General features: G+C 48.4%; 1 pseudogene; it reads right to left on the reverse strand.

Annotated features, from left to right (window-relative positions):
• Positions 1 to 1,006: 1,006 nt before the first annotated feature.
• Positions 1,007 to 10,330, reverse strand: LOC122430162 (annotated as a pseudogene).
• Positions 10,331 to 13,587: the final 3,257 nt, after the last annotated feature.

Raw genomic sequence — 13,587 nt, forward strand, 5'->3', positions numbered from 1 at the left:
TCCAAGCCTCCCCTCTGCCCTCTCTCCCCCTGCCCCGGGTATTTAAGTAGGCACGTCTTTGTTTGGAAACACTGTGCTCACCACTATTAATAATACATCGAGAGGCACCGTCTCCAAGGAACTCCAAGTGCTTCACAGGCATTATCTAATTAGCCCTCACCCAAAGCCCTGCTGCAACAAAGCCTTCAGAGGAACAGGGGCAGATTCAGAGCTGCAGAGGGACGGAGACCTCCTTGGGACTGTTGGTGAAATCTAAAAGTACAGGACTTACCCAGGAGGTGGGGTGACACCACTTCCAGTGAGGTTATTCTAAAATACTCCCCTTGCTCCTGGGAAACTGGATTAAAAGAATGCTTTGCAAGACCCCGCAAGGGGATTCCTTTACTACCTGTAAACCTGTACAGGTAAGCCACCAGCCCTGGGAACACTGCCGTATGCCATTCAGGGCCCTCAAGATGAATACCCTTGTCACATGTTCACTCTCTAACTGGCCCATCACTGGGTGCCCACCCCAACCCCCTTCTATCACCTCCTTTCAGCTTCTTTTTCTTTTTTTCTTTAACAAAAATGGGCTTCCCTTGTAGCTCAGTTGGTAAAGAATCTGCCTACAGTGCAGGAGACCCAGGTTTGATCCCTGGATTGGGAAGATCCCCTGGAGAAGGAAATGGCAACCCACTACAGTATCTTTGCCTGGAAAATGTCATGAACCATGGAGCCTGGTGGGCTGCAGTCCATGGGGTCGCAAAGAGTTGGGCATGACTGAGTGACTAACACTTATTACTTACTTAACAAAAACACCTTTATTTTTTGTCTTAAAAAACTGTTCTTTTTCCAAAATAATCATGATTAACTTACAAAAATGGGCATGAACTGGGCATCCTCAAAGCATTTCCCTTTAGTGGGAAACTTGGCTTCACAGAACACAAATATTGAAAGGTTAAAAAAATTTCTGTTTTGTTGTCATCATAAGACAAAACAGGATCTATCGTAAGTCAAGGAAATCCATTCATACTTCAGGTCCTTCTCCGCCAGGAACCGGTGTTGTTATACTGTTTCCATTTCACAAAATTTGGTCTAATTTAATAATTCTTCTTCCTTCTGGTCTCACTTCAAATTCAGGGATATCTTCCAGTACCATACTGACAAAGTCATCCAATTCCAGTAGGGTGCCAACAATCTCCTTATCAGTCTTCATCAAAATGTGAATTCTTGATCCTACACACTTGTCCAGGAGCTCTACAGGGAGCAGCTGTGACGGGCTGATCTACTTGCAGCTTCTCTTGATGGGGCCACCCAAAGTGGGAGGGGAAATCAGAGAGGAGCAGTCAGTGTGATCCCTCGGGGGTGCCCATCTTCCCGGAACCCTCCCCATCTTCCCACCTGACATACTGCCTCCATATGGAAAGTACCCACCATAGCCAGAGTGTTCAAGGCCCCCCAGGTGAGGCCCCCCAGCCTCCCTCCTGAGACCCAAATGGACCTCACACATTCACTGGCTTCCTGCACATCCAAGTAGCTGATTTACCTTTGGCACCTAGCTCAGCAGCTCCCACCTTGAAAGTATTCTTTACGTATTTGGTGACACATAATGGGAATGCTAATGCTTTTATCCTCTCAAAAATCCTCTGTGGAAGATGGGGCTGAAATTTTTCTCTGCACAAATTATCAAAATGAGGCTAAATTGACTGGGGGAATTTCCTGGGGTCCAACAGCTCACAGATAGCAAAATCCTGGACAGAACCCAGATCCTCACATTTCCAGGAAGGAATTTTGCCTTCCTACCACATCCCACCTCACCCGTCCCTCTTGGACATTTCAGAACACTCACATTACCGAAACCTAAAGTGAAGTGAAAGTCGCTCAGTCATGTTCAACTCTTTGCAATCCCATGGACAAGGAATTCTCCAGGCCAGAACACTGGAGTGGGTAGCCTTTCCCTTACTCCAGGGGATCTTCGCAACCCAGGGATTGAGCCCAGGTCTCCCACATTACAGGCAGATTCTTTACCAGCTGAGCCACCAGGGAAGCCCAAGAATACTGGAGTGGGTAGCCTATCCTTTCTCCAGCAGATCTTCCTGACCCAGGAATCAAACCAGGGTCTCCTGCACTGCAGGCAGATTCTTTACTAACTGAGTTATCAGGGAAGCCCTATAGAACTAAAACTACTTATCATCTATGAGGAAACAGACCACTGCCATGGTGTGAAATGAAAGCTCAAAGGAGAGAGAGGGACATTTTCCCCTTGAGACTATTTGGAAAATTAGACTACATTTGGGGAGAGTAGAGCAGGGTCAGAGTGGTGAACAGAGGTCCATAGGCAGAGTCAGCAATTGCCTTCCCTAAGCTCATTCCAGAACTGACAAGCATTGATGTTAAGGTTTTACATAAATAGAAGCAGTCAAAGAAGAGTTACAATAACTCTTACGTAGCACAGAGCAGTTACAAATGTGTGATGTACTGTCACATTCATTGGACCGCATAAAGCCCCCACATGATGAATCCTGCAATTCTTATTTTTACAGTTGAGAAAACTGATGCTCAAAGATTCCTTGCCTAGAGACACAGAGCTGGTAAACTTCAATTACACTTCAGCCCTGGATGCTTGCTGCTAAGTTGGTGCTCTTTCCAAGTGGATCACAGCCACCTCCCAAATCCTGTTATGACTGTAGAACTATAGCCTTGACATGAGCTTTCTGTTACTTCAAATTAAAAAACAATCATAACAGATAGTTTCAAACAACTCCCTCCTCAGAATAACAACCCACTGATGTAACGATGGACAGGGAAGCCTGGCATGCTGCAGTCCATGGGGTCACAAAGAGTCGGACACAACTTAGCTACTGAACAACAAATAACGGTATCTAGATATTAGGTGTTGGAGCTTCCCTGGTGGCTCAGAGAGTAGAGAATCTGCCTGCAATGCAGGAGACCCAGGTTCAATCCCTGCGTCAGGAAGATCTGCTAGAGAAGGGAATGGCAACCCACCCCAGTATTCTTGCATGGAGAAATCCACAGACAGAGGAATCAGGCAGGTTTCTATCAGTCAGCTCTGTGTCTTTTGAGGCTTAAGTTTGACTTTTGTGAGGTCAGAGATGTTCCTTAGAAAGGTAACAAAAGTGAGTTTTCGAGTCAGGATTTTAAACAGCATATGGTCTAACAGCTCGTTTTGTAGATGAAGGATAAAGGCACTGAAGTGTGCAGTCACTTCTCTAGACAGCCCTCTCGGCCAACACACCCTGACCTCTGAACCCCTGGGCAGTAAGTTGTGTGGTCTCAGGTGGTTCTGGGAATTAAAAAGATAATATGCACAAAGTTCCCAGTGCCAGGGCTGGCATAGTGTGGGTAATCAACAATGGCCCACTGCTTTTTATCAGTGACTCACAGTGTGGTATTGGGGGAGGGATGTAAGTAACTGACACTCCCCTATCAGTTATTATAGGACAGAGAGACCTCACCCAGAGCGGAGAAGGAACCAGGCTGCTGAGCCTGACTCAGTAACCCAGCCACGACCATCTACAGAGACGCAGACTGACCCCGGGTCCCGAGTGATACCTAGGGTCCCTCGGGGGGTGCGCCAAGCACATCAGGTATCACAGATCATCCTCACAAGGACTCAGCCCTTGTCACCATGCATGAGGTGACCAGGAATTCTGGAAGAAGCTGAGAAGCTCTGTTGCTGAAATTCTGAAAAACAATGGGGCACAGGCTGCCCAGAACAGGCAGCCCCCCACCCCAGACAACTGCTTAGTATGGACGCCCCTGGGCTCAAGGCCCGGCAGGCCCAGATGGGACACTCCTGAGCATTCTCGGACACATCTAGAAGTGATTCCATGGGGGCTGGAGGTCCTAGTGAGCCCGCAGAAGGGCCCACCATGGGGGAGTGGCTGCAGTAAGTCACAGGGACCCCACGCCTACCAGGAGCTGCAGAAGCCCATGGAGGCACGGACCCGAGGGGGCAAGGCCCAGCCCTGATCTAATAAACAGCAGCAGGGATGGAGCTTCTGTCTCCTAGGAGTGGGCTGGATACAGCTCAGAAAGAGGAGAAAGACTTCATCCAAGGGAAGCCCAGGCCACCAAAAGCAACTGTGATCATTTCCCATCTTATCATAAACCAGCCCTACAGAAAGCTAACATAAGCACCCGCCTCCCTGTCCCCAGCACGAAATGATCACAAGATAAATGTCAAGTGTCTTTCCCTGCATCTCTTCCAAGAGTGAATCTCATCTGAAAATCAGTGGGACCTCATACACTCAAGTGGATCATCCAAAGAGCGGAGGCACTTATGTAGATTCAAAGGCTGGAGATGGACCCTCTGCTTGTTGGCTGAGCATTTCTCATTCTCCTTATTTATAAAGGGGAGGTAACACCACCCCTAGGCTACCTTCCCCATCTCACTGTGAAGATTAAATGAGATCGTGAAAAAGGAAAGGATTGTATCAGATGCCGAAAGGCTGAAAGGCCTTCATCATTCGTATTTGCCTAAGGCTTCTCTGAGGTTGGTGCACAGAGGCTGACAACGCCCCTTCCCCCAGCCCTGCCCCCTCACAACATCGGGGCAGCCATCCCCTCTCTCTAACAGACACATTTTTTTAAGCAATAAATTCATGGGATTTATCTGATCACCACTTTGCTCAAGCAAATCGCTTTTCCAATCTAAATTCAGTAGCAGCTGCAGCAACTGTAAAATGACTTCCTCTTCTCAACACTTTGCTTCAGTGACGGGAGGAAAATGAGATAAACTGGAAGGTGTGTTCTGCACTTCACTCCATATTGTGTGAGTCCCAACACAATAATCCTTTGCAATTATTTCCAGAGTCAGATGGAGCAGAGGGTGGGAAGAGGCAAGAGAGGAACAAAGCTGTTGCTGAGTTGTTCAATCGCTCAGTCGTGTCCGACTCTCTGCAACCCCATGGACTGCAGCACACCAGGCCTCCCTGTCCGTCACCAACTCCCGGAGTTTACTCAACCTCTTGTCCATTGAGTTGGTGATGCCATCCAACCATCTCATGCTCTGTCATCCCCTTCTCCTCCTGCCTTCAGTCTTTCCAAACTGGGAGGCCAAAAATCAGAGGGTGGCTCAGGAGGCAGTGACCAACGGGAGGTGGAGGAAGACTGGCCTAGAGTCATAGGTCACAGTGAGACTGTGCAGCTCAGAATGGGATTTGAACCCATGTTCTAGGACTCAAACCAGTCAAACCCAGACTGGGACTTGATTCCTGGTCATGAAGTGAAGATCCCAGGTGCCTCATGGTAAAAAAATCAAAACATGAAACAGAAGTGATAATGCAAGAAATTCAATAAAGACTTACTAAAAATGGTCCATATCAAAAAGATCTTTTTAAAAAGGGGGGGATTTATTTAGAGAGAAACACACTCCACAGACAGAGAGTGGGCCATCTCAGAAGATGACAGACCCCAAAATATGGCATGGTTAGTTTTAGGGGGTTGGGTAATTTCAAAGGCTAAACAATAGTAGGATTATTCCAAGGACTTCGGGGGAAGGCGTAGAGATTTCCAGAAATTGAATCACTGCCTGTTCTTTGATCTTTGATAGTCGGCCTGGGAACTATCACAGCGCTGGTGGGTGTGTCACTTAGCTTATGCAAATGTATTACAAGGAGTATATAATGAGGTTCAAGGTCCACTGGAAGTCAAATCATCACATCTTGGACCTAGCTGGTTCTAACCAGTTTGCTGGCTTAAAACTCAACATTCAAAAAACGAAGATCATGACATCCAGTCCCGTCGCTTCATGGCAAATAGATGGGGAAACAGTGGAAAAAGTAAGAGACTTTATTTTCTTGTTCTCCAAAATCACTGAAAATGGTGACTGCAGCCATGAAATTAGAAGACACTTGCTCCTTGGAAGAAAAGCTATGACAAACCTAGACAGCATATTAAAAAGCAGAGACATTACTCTGCCAACAAAGGTCTGTATAGTCAAAGCTATGGTTTTTCCAGTAGTCATGTATGGATGTGAGAGTTGGACTATAAAGAAAGCTGAGTGCTGAAGAATTGGTGCTTTTGAACTATGGTGTTGGAGAAGACTCTTGAGAGTCCCTTGGACTGCAAGGAGATCAAACTAGTCAATCGTAAATGAAGTCAGTCCTGAATATTCATTGGAAAGACTGATGCCAAAGCTGAAGCTCCAATACTTTGGCCACCTGATGCAAAGAGCCAGCTCATTAGAAGAGACCTTGATGCTGGGAAAGATTGAGGGCAGGAGGAGAAGGGGACAACAGAGGATGAGATGGTTGAATGGCATCACCAACTCAATGGACATGAGTTTGAGTAAACTCCAGGAGTTGATGATGGACAGGGAGGCCTGGTGTGCTGCAGTCCATGGGATCACAAAGAGTTGGACATGACTGAGCAACTGAACTGAACTGAACCAGTTTGTCATGCAACATGCAAGTTTCGGGTTCCCTGTTGGCTCAGATGGTTAAGAATTCACCTGCAATGCAGGATATCTGGGTTTGATCTCCAGGTTGGGAAGATACCCTGGAGAAGGGAATGGCAACCGATTCCACTATTCTTGCCTGGAAAATTCCATGGACAGAGCTGGTAGGCTACAGTCCATGATGTCGCAGTCAGATATGATTGAGCAACTAACACTTTCCCTTTTCACTTTTCATCATTACGTCATTCTTTAAAGGTTGTGCCCTGCCCCCTACCCTCCTGTTTCAGTAGGATCATAGGTCAGGGTGGCCATTGCCTGCCCCCCTTCCCCTCCCACATCCACCCCTTGCCACCTACTCTCCACATCCTCTCTCTCCCCTCTCAGCTCTTAAAGTCCACTCTTAGGTTCTAACAGAAGTCTGGGGTTTCAGCATGGAATCATCATTCTCCTCCCAGGCCTTAGTGCCTGCAGAATATCTCAAAGAGATGCATCAGATTACTATGTATTTCCCTTGAAGGGGAACTAGGACTCTGTTTTATCACAGCACTGTTGTTTCTTGACCACTTTTCTTTCCTGCATTCTCTCACTTCCCTAATTAGTAACTGCTTGAGTCCACTCTTTGGAACTCAGGGAATGTCACACACCAGAGTGTGTGCTGGGGTGAAGGGGTCGAACGCAGAGACACTTTTGTCCCCAGGAAGGTCCTTTGGGGTCCCATTCGGTTTCAATCCCCACCTTTATTTTTTATTAATTTTTTTTTTTTTTTACTTTTTGGCTGCACCTCAGGGCATCTTATTTCCCAGATCAGAGATCAAACCCATACCCCCTGCAGTGCAAGCTTGGAATCCTAACCACTGAACTGCCAGAGAAGTCCCTTGGTTACTATTATTAACTCTATGCTGCCTTTTCTGACCGGACTGCATCCCTATTCCCATCCTCCACCTTCCCCACCTGCACTCAGAACAATCTGTACTCCACACCCCCTGCACCCCCCAGCCCCAGCATCATCTTACCATCCTGTGTCCTGGTTACCTTCTACTGTACAACAAACTACCCCAAGACCAAGGGTTGAAAGTAATGACACCATTTATTTTGCTCAAGAATCTGCATTTAGACAGGCTTGGCAAGGATGGCTTTTCTTGGCTCCTCTTAGCATCAGCTGAGGTGGCCTGGAGACTGGGATCTTAAGCCACATCCACTCACAGACCCTGTGCTAGGTGCAGGCAAACAGCTGGTACCATTGCTGGGGCTCTGGATCAGAACACGGACCCGTGGCCTCTGCAGGTGCCTTGGGCTTCCTCATGGAGGCTGAGTTCCAAGGGCAAGTGTCCCAACAGGAAAAGAGCCAAGTAGGAACCGTATCATCCTGAGTGACCTAACCTTGGAAGACATATTGTTGCTTCCTCTGGCCTATTCACTGAGGCAATCACAAAGTTCCTCCAAGCTCCAGGTCAGAGGAAATAGACTCCCCTTTCAATGGACCAGAATCAGATTCTAGAAAAGCATTTTGTTGTTTAGTCTCTAAGTTGTATCCAACTCTTTGCGACCCCATGGACTGTATCCTGCCAGGCTCCTCTGGAGCATGAATACTGCTCCAGGCAAGAATACTGGAGTGCTTTGCCATTTTCCTTCTCCTGGAGATCTTCTCAAGTCAGGGATCAAGGAGATCATCTCAACCCAGGGATCGAACCCATGTCTCCTGCATTGGCTGGTGGATTCTTTACCACTGAGCCACTAGGGAGGCCTCCTGGAAAGCATGTGGGACCAGACGTAATACTGTGCTAGCCAAGTCTTTTATTTTCTGTATTCCGATGCTTTGATATATCTGGGGCCTTGCCGCCTTTGGAGAGACTGCCCTCCCAGGGTTAACCAACTCCTAGAGATAGTCAGCAACTTACCCGCAAGTGCACTTTTCAAATACAAACCAGCCGATCCAGAGCCCACACCCCAACCATCCCCCTTATCAGCTCTCAAGCTCTGGGCCATTCTGTACCTGCCCTACTCACCCCAGCACCCAGTACCAGACAAGGGGGACAGTCCCTGTGCCCCAGCGCCTGATGGAACTATTCCAACTAGCCAGTCCTGGGCCTGTTTTTCCTGCCGTATGGTTCCTTTCCAGAGAAGCCACTAGGAAGGCTCTCCCCAACATTTTCTCCCTCCCTCTGCTTCCTGATGACCTTGGTGCTTTCCCACATGTCCCCTTGTGGCAGCACCTGCCCCCTCGTCCTAAAATCTGTGAGGATAACAAGCTATCCTTTCCATGGTAAAAGTCTCCTGATCTCTTGGCCTTACTACACCTCAAATTTTCTATTCATATGCCATGTGTGTTGTGTTTAGTCATTCAGTCATGTCCAACTCTTTGCGACCCCATGGACTGTAGCCCGCCAGGCTCCTCTGGCCATGGGAATTCTCCAGCCAAGAATACTGGAGTGGGTTGCCATGCCCTCCTCCAGGGGATCTTCCCAACCCAGGGATTGAACCCGGGTCTCCCACATTACAGGCAGATTCTTTACCATCTGAGCCACCAGGGAAACCCATTAATACATCATATTTTAGGAAAATACTGTGGCCATTTGGGGGAATTACAACCTTCCACACTGTATTCTACTTGATTATGAACTTGCCTTTCTTATCCTGACTTTGTGCACACAGAAAAACAGATCTTTTCTAACCTTTTTTTATTTTAATCTCCTCATCCCCTGTGCCCAGTACATAGGATGTTTGTTGACAGACTGCTGCTGCTGCTGCTGCTAAGTCGCTTCAGACGTGTCTGACTCTGTGCGACCCCATAGACGGCAGCCCACCAGGCTCCCCCGTCCCTGGGATTCTCTAGGCAAGAATACTGGAGTGGGTTGCCATTTCCTTCTCTGGTTGACAGACTAGCTGATGGAATTTTTGACAGCCATCCACCACCTTTGTCCTCCTTATTTAGCATCCAATGAGAAAGGGCTCTGCACATACCTTGAACACACCCGGCCACAGTGCTTGCACATTCAGCCTGTTCTCTGCTCCGCCACGCTGAAGCACACACCCAAAACAGCCAGCTCCCCTTACCTCTGCTCTGCGAGGCTTCCTGGGGTAGAACCAGCCTCCTGTGAGTCTCAGGGGTGGGACAGGTGTGGAGCCAGAGTGGGAAACCTTGAGGCGAGTCTCATCACTGGAAGGCTGCCGTGGCAGGCAGGGCACTGGGAGAAGCTGGTCTCTGAGTCCCCTGCAGCTGTGCATGCCGACAGCTGGAGTGCCCCTCATCCAGGCAGCTCAGTCCCACTCTAATTTAGGGAAATTCCTCCAGGTGGTCCCCAAAGAAACAGAGTCATGCTCCCAACTGCCCTCATCCTAGGAAAGTGGAGAAACCTGGGACAGCTTTATCTCTAACAAAGATGGCAACAAGAAAGCTCAAAAGCAGGGAAATGCTCCTCCATCCTCTGGGTTTGCAGTACCTTCTCCCATTCCTCCTGTGAGGGCAAGGGTATCCCAAAATGTCCGGTAGCTGCCCCCTCAAGCCCACGCAGTACAGGAAAGGAAGGGTACTTTTGTGAGGTTTACAGCAAGTGAGGAGGTCAGGAAAGATGCCCCGCATCTCTTCCACCTGCACGTCAGATGCTGGAATCCTTCTGACAATTAACAAAATCTAATTTTATCTAAGGAGAGATGAGATGTACAATGCTAATACTCCTGAGAGAAACAGTAAGTTGGTTTAAGGTCAGTCGGTGCTTATTCCAACAAACAGCCCTTCTTTGGGAGCAGATTTGATTGAGAGGCAGAAGCAGAGAAGAAACTTGGGGGGGCAGGTATGAAACGTGGAGGGGGGCATGTAAAGAAAGCGGAGCAGGGATTCTATGTCTCCTTCCCCAGGAGGCTTCCTTCCTTCTGCCAAGACCTCGTCTCCTCGTCTTTTTCAGAATGCTGAGTAACTGTCAGAAAAGCCATTCCGTTCACATCCCCTACAGCCCCCAGATCCCTTTCTCCAAGTCATCCAACCCACCTGAGGTGTCTGGTTCTTGCTCAAAGTTTTCTGCAGGAAAATGGTTTTTTCATACATTGAGGGTACAATTTTTCTCAGCCAAATTTCAGATTTTCAATGCAATATCATTCACACTAGCAAAGAGGTAAAAATCACCTGTGTCCATCAACAGATGACTGGATAAACAAAATAAACACACAGTGGAATATGATTCAATCTTGAAAAGGAATGAAGTTCTGACACACGTCACAACACGAACTTCAAAGACCTTATTCTAAGTAAAATCAGCCAGACACAAAAGGACAAAAATTATACGATTTTACTTCTATGAGGTGCCTAAAACAGGCAAATTTATGGAAACATTCTACAGCAGAATGTGGTTACTGGGGGCTGGGGCAGGGAGGAATGGGTAGTCATCGTTTAATGGGTATAGCATTTCTGTTTAGAATGATGAAAAAGTTCAGGAAATGGACTGTGGTGGTTGTTGTACCGCCATGTGAATGAATGTATTTAATACCACTGAATTGTATACCTTGTTGTTCAGCCGCCAAGTCAAGTCTGACTCTGCAACCCCATGGACTGCAGCCCGCCAGGCTTCCCGTCCTTCACCATATTTGTATACCTAAAAGGGGCTAAAATTTAAATTTTAGGCTATGTATATTCTACCAAAAAAAATTTTTTTAATGTTAAACAATGACGACTATTTCCAGGCTCTCACATGTCCTTTGTTCTGTCTTTGACCCAGCGCTCTATGTTGATTGATCGAACAATGCCAAGCAGAGAAGAGTCATGTCCCGGAGCAAGGGGAGTCTGGTTAGGTGAAGCTTTTGACCCCATGGACAAGCCAGTTCTTAAGCCAAAAACAAAGACCGGGCTGTTTCCACACTGCCCCAGTAACACACCTGGGCAGCCTCCACTCTGTTGCATCACCCCTTCCATAACCACCTTTCACCTGCAAACTCCAGTTCTAACTCCTTAGGCCAGAGTTCAACACCCTCCCATCTGGCCCCAGCCCAACTTTCCAACGTCCCCCTCACCAGCAACCTCTACAAACTACTCTGACCGTTTGGCCTATTCCCCATCCTCCAAACACACCTTGCAATTAGCGCTGCTCTATCTGCTGCCTGCCTTCAAAGTCCACCCTGAGCCCAGCGCCTCAGGGGTCCCTCCTCAAAGCCGGTCCTCTTCACTGAGACACAAGCCCTTCCCGAACTCAGGGCTCACGGTATTCTTTGTCGGCATACTTCTCTTCATTGCTTAGTTATACAACAGATCTACCAGTGCTGGTGATTAGATTCTAAGATTAAGCTCTAAGGAACTTTAAGAGATTATTTCATTCGACTCCCTTAATAGGTAGCAGGAACACCAAGCCTGAGCAATGACTTGCCAGGGGCCTCAGCACTCATTAGCAGCAGAGGAGGGTGGAGAATTCCTGCCCTGGTATCAACTCCATCCTGTCTCCTCCATAGCACCACACGGCCTCTCAGAACTCTTTTAAATGTGTCAGCCTTATTGTCCCCAACAGGGTTTTGAAGCTCCATCCAGGCAGGCAAGGACCACACCCCATGCTGTTGGCATCCTCACAACACCCAGCACAGTCTTAATAATAAGTTCATGTTGAAACCAAAAAGGTGTTTCTAGGTCAGCCCCTTAACTGCTCTGGCCTAAAATTCCTCTTAACGGTTTCTTAAGAATGCGATCTTTTTCTCCTCTTCCAGGTTGGAATATCTTCCTTATGAGTTCTCTGGGAGTGAGTTAGACAAACCAAAACAAAAGCAGGTGGATAACACAGCTGAAGAAACTTAGCCAGTTTTTGCAGCCTCAGATATACAATTCAGGTTACTTCTTGGCCTGAATTGTGGACCCACCGTAAGTTGAACCAGACAGACTTGCTCTAATTTTATCTCCACTTTGCAGGCAGACAGCATCCCTGGGTTGGTTCACTTCATTTATTTCCTAGACCATTACCCCATTGCTCTTGCTGTCTCGGCTATGTGGGCGTTCTCTCAGTTGGAACATACAGAAGCTCCATACAGCTCTTAGAAAGGAAAAAGAAAAAGAACGGGAAAACACAGCTTCACCCCACTCATAACAGAGACAGAAGCCTCCTGGCAGGCCCGGCAGTATCTACTTAGGGGGTGATTTTGCAGACGTCCCCTCACCTCGGACAAGGTCAGCTCTCTTCCTGCAGGTGAGCTCCTCTTCCTGAGAGTCCGTCCCCTGCCCCAGTCCAGAGGAAGCCATCAGGGCTGGACATGAACTGTTTCATCACAGACCGCAAAACCCAAAGCAGGGATGGGGGCCTTCTGCTGGCCCCCCAGCACTGGGGTTAGATGGTGAGGGGGAGAGAAAGGAGACCTGGGGAGCGTTCTGAGCGCTGAGTAACTTCAGGGAGGGAAGATGAAGGACAGAGACCCAGGGCCATAATTACAGAAGCCTCGTGCAAAATTTAATTAAAACTTGGGCGGAAACGCACACCAGAAACAAGTGTCATTCATCACCTTAAAACACTGGCGAAGGTAAACACTGCCACAAACTCCGACAAAGAAAGGGAGGAGGCAGGGAAAAGGGGGTGATAACTCTAGATATCAAGCAAATCAAATTACCCTCAGGGCCCGGCCAGACACAGGCATTAATCACCGGTTATCCAGGCCGCACACCTGTACAGGAAGGCAAACCTGGCAGCTCCAAATGACTCTGGCCGACGGAGCAGGCAGGCGGCTGCCCTGGGCTGGACCAGGCTGGATGGGCCAGAGGGGCGGGGAGGTAGAGCTAGGGGAGCCTGATCCGGAGTGAGCATGTGGCTGCCGTTCCCCCCAAACATGCCCCTCACCCCCACCAGCTCTCCCTGGGCCAGGCGGAAGGAGTGCAAGAGCAGAACTGGGTTCAGACAGGTGAGCACAGTTCCCAGCTCTCTTGCCAATTTCCCTCCCACTGCTCCCGTTTCTCTGCACAACTTCCTCCAGAGTTGGCCAACCTCGCCCTGGGAGAGGGCAGGCTTCAGGGTGAGTCTCAAGGATTGGGAGACAGAAGGTCAGTTCCTAAATCCTTGCTGTGGCCCAGTTTTCTCCTGTCTTGAAAGTCAAAGTGGAGGGAGAAAGGAGAGGAGGCGGGTGGGGGGATGAGGTCTGGGGTGGGGTAGGGAGGGGACCAAGTGAGCCTCTGACTTTGTTTCCTGGCCTTGATCCACCTCCAAGTGAGTCCCCAGGGCTGCTCCCAAGCT

The sequence above is a fragment of the Cervus canadensis genome, chromosome 28 (assembly GCF_019320065.1).
Source record: "Cervus canadensis isolate Bull #8, Minnesota chromosome 28, ASM1932006v1, whole genome shotgun sequence".
Lineage (NCBI taxonomy): Eukaryota > Metazoa > Chordata > Mammalia > Artiodactyla > Cervidae > Cervus > Cervus canadensis.